A 12,246-nucleotide genomic window follows, 5' to 3' on the forward strand; every position below is an offset into this window, starting at 1 on the left:
TTGCTTAAACTTGCAAAGACAAGATTTGCTAGTTATTACCTCAACTTTAGGCGGCTAGTGAAGGTGAGACAAGCTTTAACTAATCTGGTGTGTGCTGAATCATGGGATGAAATTAACAGTGACAGAGATGGTGCTAATGCAGTCAAGGACACTGTTCTTGACATTTACTTTTGGTCACAGGTTAAATATGTTTTGCAATTCACCAAACCAATTTATTACATGATCAAGTTTGGAGATTCAGATTGACTAGTAATTGGGGAGGTGTATGAGCAAATGGATAGCATGTTGGGGCAGATTAAAGACATTGTTGAGCCTAAAGATATCAACTTGTACAATTATATTCGTGCAGAGGTGGAAAACCAATGGGAAATGCTAAATGTTCCATTGCATGCATTAGCATATGTTTTGACACCTAAATAGTATCATCCATCATGGCTTTCAACACCAGCACCTGGGGGGGGGGGAAGCAGGAGAAAACCACACCAAGATCAAGAGGTTCACAAAAAATATATGGTTGCATTGAGTAAATTAATCCCTGATGAGGAGGAGGCTGCATTGGTATAGAGACAGTTGAGCAACTATACGCTTAACACTGGTCCATTTGGGAGCATGCATGCAATTAGAGATCGAGAGAGTTTTTCTTCTCTTGAGTGGTGGAACATGCATGGAGGGGCTACTCCACTTCTATAGACTTTGGCATTGCGGGTGCTATCAAAGGTGGTAAACACTTCTTCTGTAGAGAGGTGTTGGAGCTCTTATTCTTTCATCCACAGTGTTAAAAGGAACAGGTTGAGTTTAGATCGGGTAGAGAACTTGGTTTATGTTTATTACAACTTGCGATTGTTGTCCCATTACTGTGAATAAAGACCTGTTGATTTGGGACAAGAATCCAGAGGAGCCCAATTTGGAGGATGGAGTGTTGCGATTAGAGCAATTAGAGGATGCTCTTATCTAGGTATGTCCATTGTGGTATGAATTTTCCTTATAAAGCATTTCTCTAATTCATGTTTTTAATTTTTTTGCTAACTAGTGTTTTTTTTTTGCATGAATTTTTTGAACGATTCCAGGATGATGATGATCGTGTTGATATGCCACCCTCACCCCCATCTGGTCCCTTGGTTCCTAGGCTCCATGGTTCAACACCAACAGCAGGGGGTTCTTCTTCATCAGTTACAGTGCCACTGCCACAACTTCCACAGGCACCATCTTCTTCATTGCCACCACGTGGAGGCCCGCCGCCACATTCTCTTCGTGGTGGAAGGAGGAGAGATTAGTAGATATATTCACAATTTACTACTTTTGTCATAGATTACTCATTAGACTTGTAGGCTTGTGAATTTGAATTTTGAACCTTTTTTGTCTTGGAAGTTGGCGGTGACCAAGTGACATATTTTATAAACATTATTATTTGAATTTGGACATGACAAATGTTGACAGTTGCTCACTTGTTAGATAAATCATAATATGCTCTATGTTTTATGTTTTATAATATGCTTAAATGTTTTATGTTTTATAATATGCTTAAAAATTTTATGTATGTTTGTAATTGCTAGAATATAGATGGTTGATGTACATACTAGTAACTACAATGGAATCATGGATGCCATATCTATCTTGATTTATGCAAAAATATGCATGTTTTCATGTCTTCTACAACTAATTTGGTATTTGGGATGTTTGTTTTGAGTATAAATGCAAAAATATATATATCTATCTATATATATATATATATAGCAGACGCTTCGCTTCCTAGTTTTTTGGAAAATGACGCTTCCGTGTCCCCGCTTCCAAAAAACGTCCCCGCTTCATGCAACATTGGCCATAGGAGAAGGTGAACCACTCATCCTATGCATATATCATTAGCCATAGGGGAAGGTGAACCACTCGCCCTATGCTCACATATATCATCATGGGGTATCACAGGGGAAGGTGAATCACTTGCCCTGTACATAACTTACCTATAAGGGAAGGTGAACCACACCCTATGGTCGTACATAGCTCCAAGAAGTGCCCTATGCCCCTAGGAGCTCCCAGAGCTCAATGCCCAACTCAAGCCGGACCCTCATGGGAGGGTCCTTCCACGACTCTAAGTTTGTCTCGGAAGGCTAAGAACGTGACCTTCCCCAAGGGCTTCATCTGTCTTGATGTGTTGGAGCCTTATTGCTCCTTGTTTTACCATGTCCCGGATGAAGTGGTACCTGATATCAATATGCTTGGAGCGGTCGTGGAACACAGGATTCTCTCAAAGGTGAATCCCACTTTGATTGTCGCAGTAGATAACAGTGGTATCCAACACATGCTAAAATAACTCACTGAAGAGCTTCCTGAACCAAATAGCTTCACAGCAGGCCATACTAGTTGCAATATATTCGGCCTCGATGGTGCTTAGAGCAATCGATTTCTGCTTCCTGCTCATCCAAGAAATTGAAGCAGATCCCAAAGAGAAGCAACATCCCGATGTGTTCTTTCTATCCACCACATTTCCATCCTAGTTAGCATTAGAATATCCACGTAGCCTCAAATTCCTGACAGTGTATCTCAGACCAAAGTTGATAGTGCCACGAAGATATCTTAAGAGATTCTTTGCAGCAATCCAATGTATATGATGAGGCTCAACCATAAATTGACTCAAAGTATTTACAACGAAGCATATGTTCGATCGGGAGTTTACCAAGAACATCAGGGGCCCCACAAGTTGTCTATATTTAGAAGGATTTGCTGATTCGGGACAAGCAACACTTCCACATAGCTTCTTGAAATTGAGTTCCATTGGAGTAGACACAGACTTGCATTCCACCATCCCACATCTTTCTAACAACTTCATAATGTATTTTCCTTGAGAAAGCAAAATCTCGCCTGGCTTTTGCCAGACCTACAAGCCTAAGAAGTAATGTATCAGGCCTAGGTCCTTCATCTCGAATTCGGAAGTCAACTCCCTGTTGCATTGATAAATGAGAGGGTCTGCACTAGTTAGAAAGAGATCATTAACATAAAGGACCGAAATAAGTGGCATGTCCTTTCAACCTTGAAGTATAGGTTTGGATCAACATAGCTCCTTGTAATCCTGGCTTCATAAGATAGCTATCAATCCTCTCATACCAAGCCCTAGGGGCTTGCTTTAACCCATAGAGGGTTTTCTTCAACCTGCATACATGAGACCTTCGATCTTGTACTTCAAACCCCTGCGGTTGTTCCAAATAGACTTCCTCCTTAAGTGAGCCATGCAAGAAAGCAGTCTTGATGTCCATTTGATGTAAGCTCCATCCTTGATTGGCAATGAGAGAAATTATAGATCAGATAGTGGTGTATCGAGCAACCGGTGCAAATATTTCATCATAGTCCACTCCTTCCTTTTGAGAGAAGCCACGAGTTACGAACCTAGCCTTATATTTTTCAACACTCCCATCAACTCCATGTTTAATTTTGTAAAGCCATTTTGAGGTGATCACAAACTTCTCCTTAGGTCTAGGCACCACATCCCAAACATCATCCTTCATGATTGATTCCTATTCCTCATTCATTGCATCTTTCCATACTTGGTCCTTTACGACTTCTTCGAACGTGCAAGGTTTAACTTGGACAATAGTACTCATAGCGGCCAAGTACCCTTGATACCTGTTTGGCTTCTTACTTTCGTGAAATGTCCCTCTTGGAGCAATATGTCTTTCAACATCTTCGAGTGTATCTTTGAGCCATAGAGGTCTTTCCTTGAGGAAGAGGAATCACTAAGAGGTGGATTAATATGATCCATCGGGCCATCAACATTGGGCATATGTTCATTCGTTGGAGGTTTTTGTTTTTCGGCAACATCATCATTGTCCTTCCTTGAGATGGGGAGATCTTTGGCTTCCCCAAGGGCAATGTCTTCATCAAAGGTGACATCATGGCTTACTTCCACATCTCCTTGACTAGGTACATAGATTCTATATGTCTTTGAGTTTTCACTGTAGCCAATGAATATACCTTTCTTCCCAGAAGATTTGAACTTATTCCTTTTCTCTTTAGGCACATGAAAGTATACCAGACAACCAAAGATTCTAAAATGAGAAATATTAGGTTTCTCACCAGTGAAGACTTCCTCGGGTGTCTTGAGATCCAAAGCTTGATGCACACTCCTATTTTGAACATATGCAGCAGTGTTGGTAGCTTCTCCCCACAAGAATTTTGGTAGACCTTGATCATAGATCATGGCATGTGTGGCTTCCATAATCATTCGATTTTTTCTTTCAGCAACACCATTCTGCTCAGGAGTGTATGGAACAATTATCTCCCTCTTAATGCTAGCCTCTCTGCAAAAGTCATTGAATTCATTTGATTCATATTCGATTCCATTGTCGGTCCTCAACGTCTTGATCTTCTTCCCTGTTTGATTCTCCACCAATGCTTTGAAAGAATGAAACCATTTGAACACTTCATCCTTCCTCTTCAAGAAATAGATCCATGTTTTGCGTGAAAAGTCATCCACAAAGATTGCATAGTATAGGTATCCTCCTAATGAAGTTACGAGCAAGATACCAGACATGTCAGAATGGACCAATTAAAGAATATCAGTTGTCTTGCTTTCACTAGAAGGGAATGGTCCCTTTGTATGTTTCCCAGCTGCACAACCCTGACAAACTCTTTCATGGTTCATGTTAAACTCGGGCATACTTGTGACCATATTTGTAATGTAAGTGGGAAAATCTCTGGTGCCATAATTCACATTGAAGAGAAGTATCAATTGCCAAAGATCCCAAAGGACTTCCACCAACTTGATAAAGACCATCGACCCTAAATCCAACTTGTGAACACTCGACCATTGAAAAATGTGTAACTAGGTTTGGTCTTCATAAATATGAAATGTACTTTTGATTCTTGTATATTGTAAAATGAAAGAAAAATTATTATTGTTATTTTTGAAGCATGGATTGCATGCTCAAGGTCTTTTACTTTAGAAGTCAAACACCCATTGAGTGCTTCTAGGGTTTGTCCTAGGTCAAGAAGTCAAAAGAGTCATTGTCATATGTTGAAGACCCCATCAGGCACATTTGAACTTGTAAAAATAATTATTTTTGTTTTTAAAAGTGTTAAAATACCCTCCAAGACCAAGTCGACCTGCTAGCTAAGAAGTTGACCTAAGTTGAGGTACTTCGTTCACCTTGGAAGCCTATATATAGGAGGGAACACAACTTCCCATGGACACAAATTCATTCTCTCATCAAGCAAGTGAAGGAGAAGAAGGAAAGGGCTAGCGAAGGAAGAAGAAGGACGAAGATCAAGTGATTGGGTTATTTCTATCTCTCTCATCACACGTGCAAAGGAAGGAGACTATGGCTTTTGTTGCTGGGTTAGGGTTTTGTTGTTGCAGGATCGACCTTGGAGGAAGTGCAAAAAGAAGGTTGAAGGAGGGCTCATTAAGTCATCATCAAGCCTTAGAAGAAGGAGAAACTCAAGTGAAGGTCTTAAGAAGCCTTGGAAGTCCTAAATCAACTCACACATGTGAAAGCAGTTGTTGCTGGAGGGGCCGAAAATTTCAGGCTTGCAGTAGAGGTCGAAATTTTGTTGCAGGGGTTTGAAGTTGTGCTACTGGAAGAGATTTGACTCGGTTTGACTTGGACAAAGGAAGGACATCATCAAAAAGGTCAGACTTGGTCTTGGAGGGGTGTTGTTCTTGGTCTAGAGGTCCTAGAATTCATTAATTGAAGAATCTATAAGAAGAGGAGATTTGTGGGTTTTCCTCTCTCTTGCAGCCTATATCCTTTGTTCTTGTGTACTGTTGATCTTTTTTTTTTGGTAGCTGTTTGATGATAAGAATAACATAATAATACAAAAAGAAGCTAATAAGTAAGAAAACGTTAAAAGAATTCAAAAGCAGTTATCAAGCTAAAGAGAAGTCATCCTATCTAGTGCCTTATAGATTTCTTAACATGGTATTGAAGCTAAGATTGGCTAAGGGCATGATGATGATCACTACTCCCTTGAAGAAGTTTCTAAAGAAGTGTTCTATGGTAGCAAGTCATCTCAAGAAGGGCATCAAGGCATTGTGGAATCTCCTATTTATCAAGAATGATATGACCAAGACATCTACAAAGGACGAAGGACTATTCTCAGCTCTTATTGGCACATTTGAAGATGAAAACATTTGGGTAATCGATAGTGGAGCATCAAGACATATGATTGGTGAACACAAGCAACTAAAGACCTTATCAAGAGGAAAATCTTCTTACTTCGTTGAGCTTGGTGACAAGAAGAGCTATCTTGTAAGAGGAATTGGATCAACCTCGCTGGAGCTAGAGAATGGAGGAAATATTCATCTCAACAACATCCTATTTGTTCCAGGTTTGCAAAAGAATCTACTTTCTATTTCATGTCTAGAAGATAAGGGAGATAGAGTCGCTTTTATAGATGGAAATATAATAGTATGGGATAAAAACTCCAACATTGAAAATGCAAAAATGATTGGGATTCGTGAAGGAAGACTCTACAGATTGCTGACTCCTCTCTCTCAAGCTTTGGTTCACATTGAAGTAAGCCCATGTGAACTTTGGCATAGAAGGTTTGGTCACCTTCACTACAAAATCTTACCAACTCTAAATTCAATGGTGAATGGCATCCTTGAACTCAAGGAGGATCATGGAGGAGTATGCAAGGGATGTGCATTAGGCAAAAATGTCAAGAGACCATTTGGAAGCAGTGCTTGAAGGTCAAAATAAATTTTGGATCTCATTCATTGCGATGTCTGTGGTCCTATGTCTACAAAGTCTGTTGCAGGTCATCTATATTATGTGACATTCATTGATGACCATTCAAGGAAAACTTGGGTTTATTTGCTAAAATCCAAGGATGAAGTATTCATCAAATTTCAAGAATTCAAAGTTGAAGTGGAGAACCTTATAGAAAGAAGAATAAAGATTCTAAGGTCCGATAATGGAGGAGAATATACTTCAAAAGAAATCATAGCTTTCTGTAAGGAGTCTGGGATTAAGAGGGAGCTAATAGTTTCATACAATCCCGAACAAAATGGAGTAATAGAATGAAAGAATCGATCCATTGAAGAAAGTGTAAGAGCCATGTTACATGATCAAGATTTGCTAGAATTTCTATGGGGTGAAGCAACAAGCCTTGCTGTATATTCAAAATCGAAGTCCTCATAGATCACTAGATAACATGACTCTTGAAGAAGCATTGACTTGGAAGAAACCAAGTGTGGACCGTCTTCAAATATTTGGTTGTCCCGTCTATATTCACATACTGAAGGATAAGAGAAAGAAGTTGGATCCTACAAGCATGAAGGGAACATTTGTTGGCTATAGTAATACTTCAAAGGCATATAGGATCTATATAAAGGAAGGACATCGAATAGAAGTTAGTCGAGATGTGATATTTGATGAAAGTATTGCATTTAAGAAATCAAAAGACCTCCCAATGGACTCTGATGACGAAGAACTTCCTATATTTGAAGAGGAAGGTACTAGGGAGGAAGAAGATTCAAATCATGAAGATGAAGGTCCTAGTGAACCCATGCAACCTGTGGTCATCCTTGAAAGTAGAAAGAGACCTAATTGGTTGAAATCTACTCTTTTAGATGCAAAGGGACATGGAGCAGCCAAAGGCACATTTAGGGAAAGTAAGAAGCCCAAAAGATATTTTGGGTATGCAGCCTATATGACAAAGCTAATAGAAGCAGAACCATCCACCTTTGAAGAGGCTGTCAAACATCAAGAATGGAAAGATGCCATGAATGAAGAGTATCAATCAATAATGAAAAATGGAGTTTGGGAGATTGTACCTAGGCCTGAAGACAAATATGTGGTAACTTCCAAGTGGCTCTACAAGATTAAACATGCAGCAGATGGAAGTATTGATAAATATAAGGCAATATTTGTGGCTAGGGGCTTCTCTCAACAGGAAGGCATCGATTATGAAGAGACATTTTCACCTACAACAAGGTATACAACTATATGTTCATTGGTCTCTTTGGCAACATCGATGGGATGGAACATCCATCAAATGGATGTCAAGACTGCATTCCTGAATGGCACTATTGATGAAGAAGTCTATATAGAGCAACCCTTGGGATTTGAAGTCAAAGATAAAGAAACTTATGTTTGCAGGTTAAAGAAGGCATTGTATGGCCTTAAGCAAGCACCAAGGGCATGGTATGCAAGGATGGATGCATACCTACAAAGATTGGGCTTCTCAAAGAGTTTTGTTGATCCGAATCTCTATATCAAGGTTGTGAAGGATGAGCCCGTAATCATTCTTTTATATGTGGATGATCTTCTCATGATAGGTGTGGAAGGTCGTATCCAAGAGTGCAAGAAGCAACTAGCAGCAGAATTCGACATGAAGGATCTAGGGTTGATGCACTATTATTTGGGACTCGAAGTTTGGCAGGGACCTGATGAGATTTATCTAGGTCAAGGAAAGTATGTGATCGAGATGTTGAAGAGGTTTGACACGATGGATTGCAAACCTATGACAACTCCCATGATCACAAACTTGAAGAGGCTAAGAAGTTCCAAGTCAAGCCTAGTGGATCCGACCAGGTATAGACAATTGATTGGCTCATTGATGTACTTGGTGAATACTTGACTAGACATATCTTTTGCAATTAATGTTCTCAGTCAGTTCCAGGTAGCGCCTAAGCATGATCTTTGGATAGCAGCCAAGCATATTCTGAGATATCTGCAAGGAACAATCCACTACTACCTGAAGTATGATAAGAGGAATGATGTCCACTGGATTGTGTATACAAATTCCGACTGGGGAGGCAGTGAGCAGGATGGAAGAAGCACTACTGGAGGATGCTTTTGGGTAAATGTGGGAGGAGGGTGTTACAAAAAAGATGTACCACCTCTTTGTTTTCCCTTCCACACAAAGCGCATATACTAGGCCCCTAAAAACCTCTTTTAGAAAGGTTCTCCCACCTGAGAATTTGATTGTCGAAAACCAACCACATGAAACACCTTAGTTTCAGGGGGACCTCCCAATGCCACACTTGTGATTGTGTTAAATTTGGCAACTAGGGCCAAATTCCACCACTGGACAGCTCATCTATTGGAGATGATTATTGCATCGAACTCCTCTTTTTGAGAGGACCAAAATCGACCTAAAGATCGCCGAATTTGGATAAGGAAATATTTTTTTATTTAAAAAGAAATTCTACAAGTCATAATCTTATTAAGGCGGGAAAATTGAAAATTTGAAATTCAAATTTGCCTCCAAGTGTCAAGGTCGGCTTCACCTCCATAAGGACAAATTGTCATATATATATAGGCATCCTCCATCCTCATTTAGATCATCCAAGTGCTCATCCTCTCCTCTGAAATAGGATGGCATCTGAGGCAGGACGCAGGTGGCAGGGGTCGAGATTATGAGGAGGCCTATCTCTGTTTAGGGTACGGTTTTCTTGGGAGAAAGAGCCACAGGTCTGTGGCTCCATGCGTGGAGGATAGGAGGTCTGTCTGGGCAGCGTATCACTTGATTTTGGGTACAGATTTCCTGTTGAATATAGCCGCAGTCAGAGGAATACCTGTTGGATGGTTTTCTGTGCTATTTGGTGAGGTTTATCTTTGTTACAGGCCGCAGGAATAGAGCTACTACAGCAGCTTGTTGCTAAGACTATTCGGTGGGTATGAAGGCATGTATAAGCCCTTCTCTCTAGGCCGTATTCCCAGGTTTGAGCACAGACAGGTCAGAATTCTTTCATGTAGTTTGGGACTGTTTCAAGATTCGTTGAGGAGGAGCTACCAAGCTCTAAATCAGTGATTGGGTGTCTTCTATGGATAATCGCAGTAATTGAGGGAGAGGAGAATGAGGACTGAAGCTGACAGCCCTAACCAGTGACCAGGATTGCCATCAACACTTGAAGCTAACTGTGTTTGTGCCCTAACCAGTATTCAGAATTGCAGTATAGAAATCTCCAGCCCTTGGTGCCAGAATTGCAGCTTCATTAAGTAATCTCCATGTTTAAGTGCTTTGATGTCAGATCTTCCATTTGGCAAGTCAGTACTGACTTTAAATTATTGTGCCCTATATCTCTCTCTGCTGAACATTTTATGATTAATAATAAGAGGATTCGATCAAGGGTTTTCCTCATCTTGGGGTTTTTCCCTGGCTTGAGCCATATTCTTGTGTTCTTCTGTCTTGGCTTGTCTTCAACATTTATTTCTTATGTTCTTTCATTAGTTACTGTATGATTGCTGATGGATTAATGGGCAAATGGATGTATGAAGTAACTAACCTAAGCAAAGAACATGTTAACTTAAAATTAACATGGTATCAGAGCTCAGGTGAGGACAAGCCCAAGTATAAGAGATTGCAATCACCAAGAAGCTTCTGAGGAATTTCATTGATTAAACCTTCAGCCCTCTGAGATAACTCTAAGTTCAAGAATAACAAATATGTGACATTCTCTTAAAGATCATGGATACCAATCCAAGAGCTACTCGAACATCACGGGCAAAGGCTGGAAGTCATCAAGGTATGTTCCTGTATTCATAAGGTATGTTTTGAGTAATGTCAAGATATTTTCGGAGGATTATTTAACAGTCCTAGCTTGAGACTGTATAAGCATATAGGAGGATATACTTAAAGATTGAAATCTTCTATGATCCTTGGAGATAGGGCCGAACCTCTGTAGATGCTTGATTGAAGTATTGCAACCCTCATTTTTTAGAGGACTATCATTCCTAAAAGAATAATTTCTCTCTGAGATTCTCAGATCCCTGGAACGTTTCAGATGACTGCTATGGTTTCACATCCATCTCATCCTTTTTTGGTTCATTGCATATCACCGAGCATTTGAAGCCGAGTTGTTAAAGGGTGTATTAAAGACAACCCAGTTTGAGCATGAGCACTGGATCTTTGCTGAGAGTTCGTTGACAATTCTGAATATAAGGATCAGCCTTGATTATCCTATGCGGCATACTTTCTGGGAAAATTTTCAGATCAAGGAGCAATATTAGATAATCAATGACTGTATTGCTCTAACTTTTGCAGCAGTTTTTTTGGGGATATATGTATATATATATACTATCGACATAATCCATCAGGTCTGTGAAGGCATTATGGGAGATGTATTGATCACTTGATATCTCAAGGCAATACGTCCTTTTTTCTTAATACCAACTCTAAGGTTCTGAGTGACCTTGATCTGAACCTGATTTAAGAATCTTGATCTCTAATGATGATGTAATCCTAGCAACGTTTGATTGATGCTCTTCGTGAAGGTATCTCGGCTCATTAAAATCAACTGTTAACTTCCCCACAAGAATTCTGGGCTATGCTTAAAAGCATGACCTATTACGTTTTGTTGTTGGTAAGTAAGGCATCCCATATTCTGTGCCAAGAGATTCAGATTTGAGGATTGAATTCGAAGCACACAGAACTGTAAGGAGTTCTATTACATCTCATATTCGATGCCTTGACAACCTTATCCTATCTCCGACCTTGATATCAAATTATAGTATCATTTTCTTCAAAGTCAAACGCCTTATCATATTGTGAAATGTGGCTCTTGGTTGTCAAATCTACTTGACCTTCTCTCTCTTGAATTATTGAAATCATTCAAAGCCAAGAATGGAACATCTCCAGGAGCAGAGGTATCAGCTTGATGGAAAGTCAATTTGAAATCATATAAGTGACAACTGAATTAGGACAGTTTTCTGAAGATATGTCTAAGATTCAGGTTGAAAATTGACTGCGTGTAGAAGTTGTCATGGCATCATTAATAAGTAGAAAAGGGTTCCACTCTTGTTGTTAAGTTGTATCACTGATACACAGCATCGGCTGAATGTTGCAGTGAACCTGTCAGAGGTGGAAACATTCAGATCAAGGACAGAGCTTGTTTTCACTGATGAACATGTATAAGGAAATGTTGAGATTAGTTACTGCTGGACATGTATTACTATTATCTATGGAATAAAACTAAGAAGCCTTGTTAACGAAACAATGCTTGTATGGACCATATTGGTATATTGAGTAATGATGGGGTCGTCCTGGAAGTACGAAGATCTGTAGCAATCAAGGATAGTATCCTGTGCAGTAAAGATACGATATTAGTGGCACTGTCTATGAATGACATCCCAGTACATGCAGCACAACATCGTTTATGCTCTATTGTCAGCCCAACATTTTGTATGATATCGCTACAAGACTAGTAGTTGGTGGTGATATGTTGTAGGCCCTGTATGTTGATGCCTGTGTTACAGGATTGTTCACAATCAAGCTGTAAACCAGTCAAATGCATCTTTTGAAGCTTTC

Source organism: Pinus tabuliformis, chromosome 4_1 (assembly GCF_031772625.1).
Source record: "Pinus tabuliformis cultivar Carrire ecotype Pingquan chromosome 4_1, CPIR1, whole genome shotgun sequence".
Lineage (NCBI taxonomy): Eukaryota > Viridiplantae > Streptophyta > Pinopsida > Pinales > Pinaceae > Pinus > Pinus tabuliformis.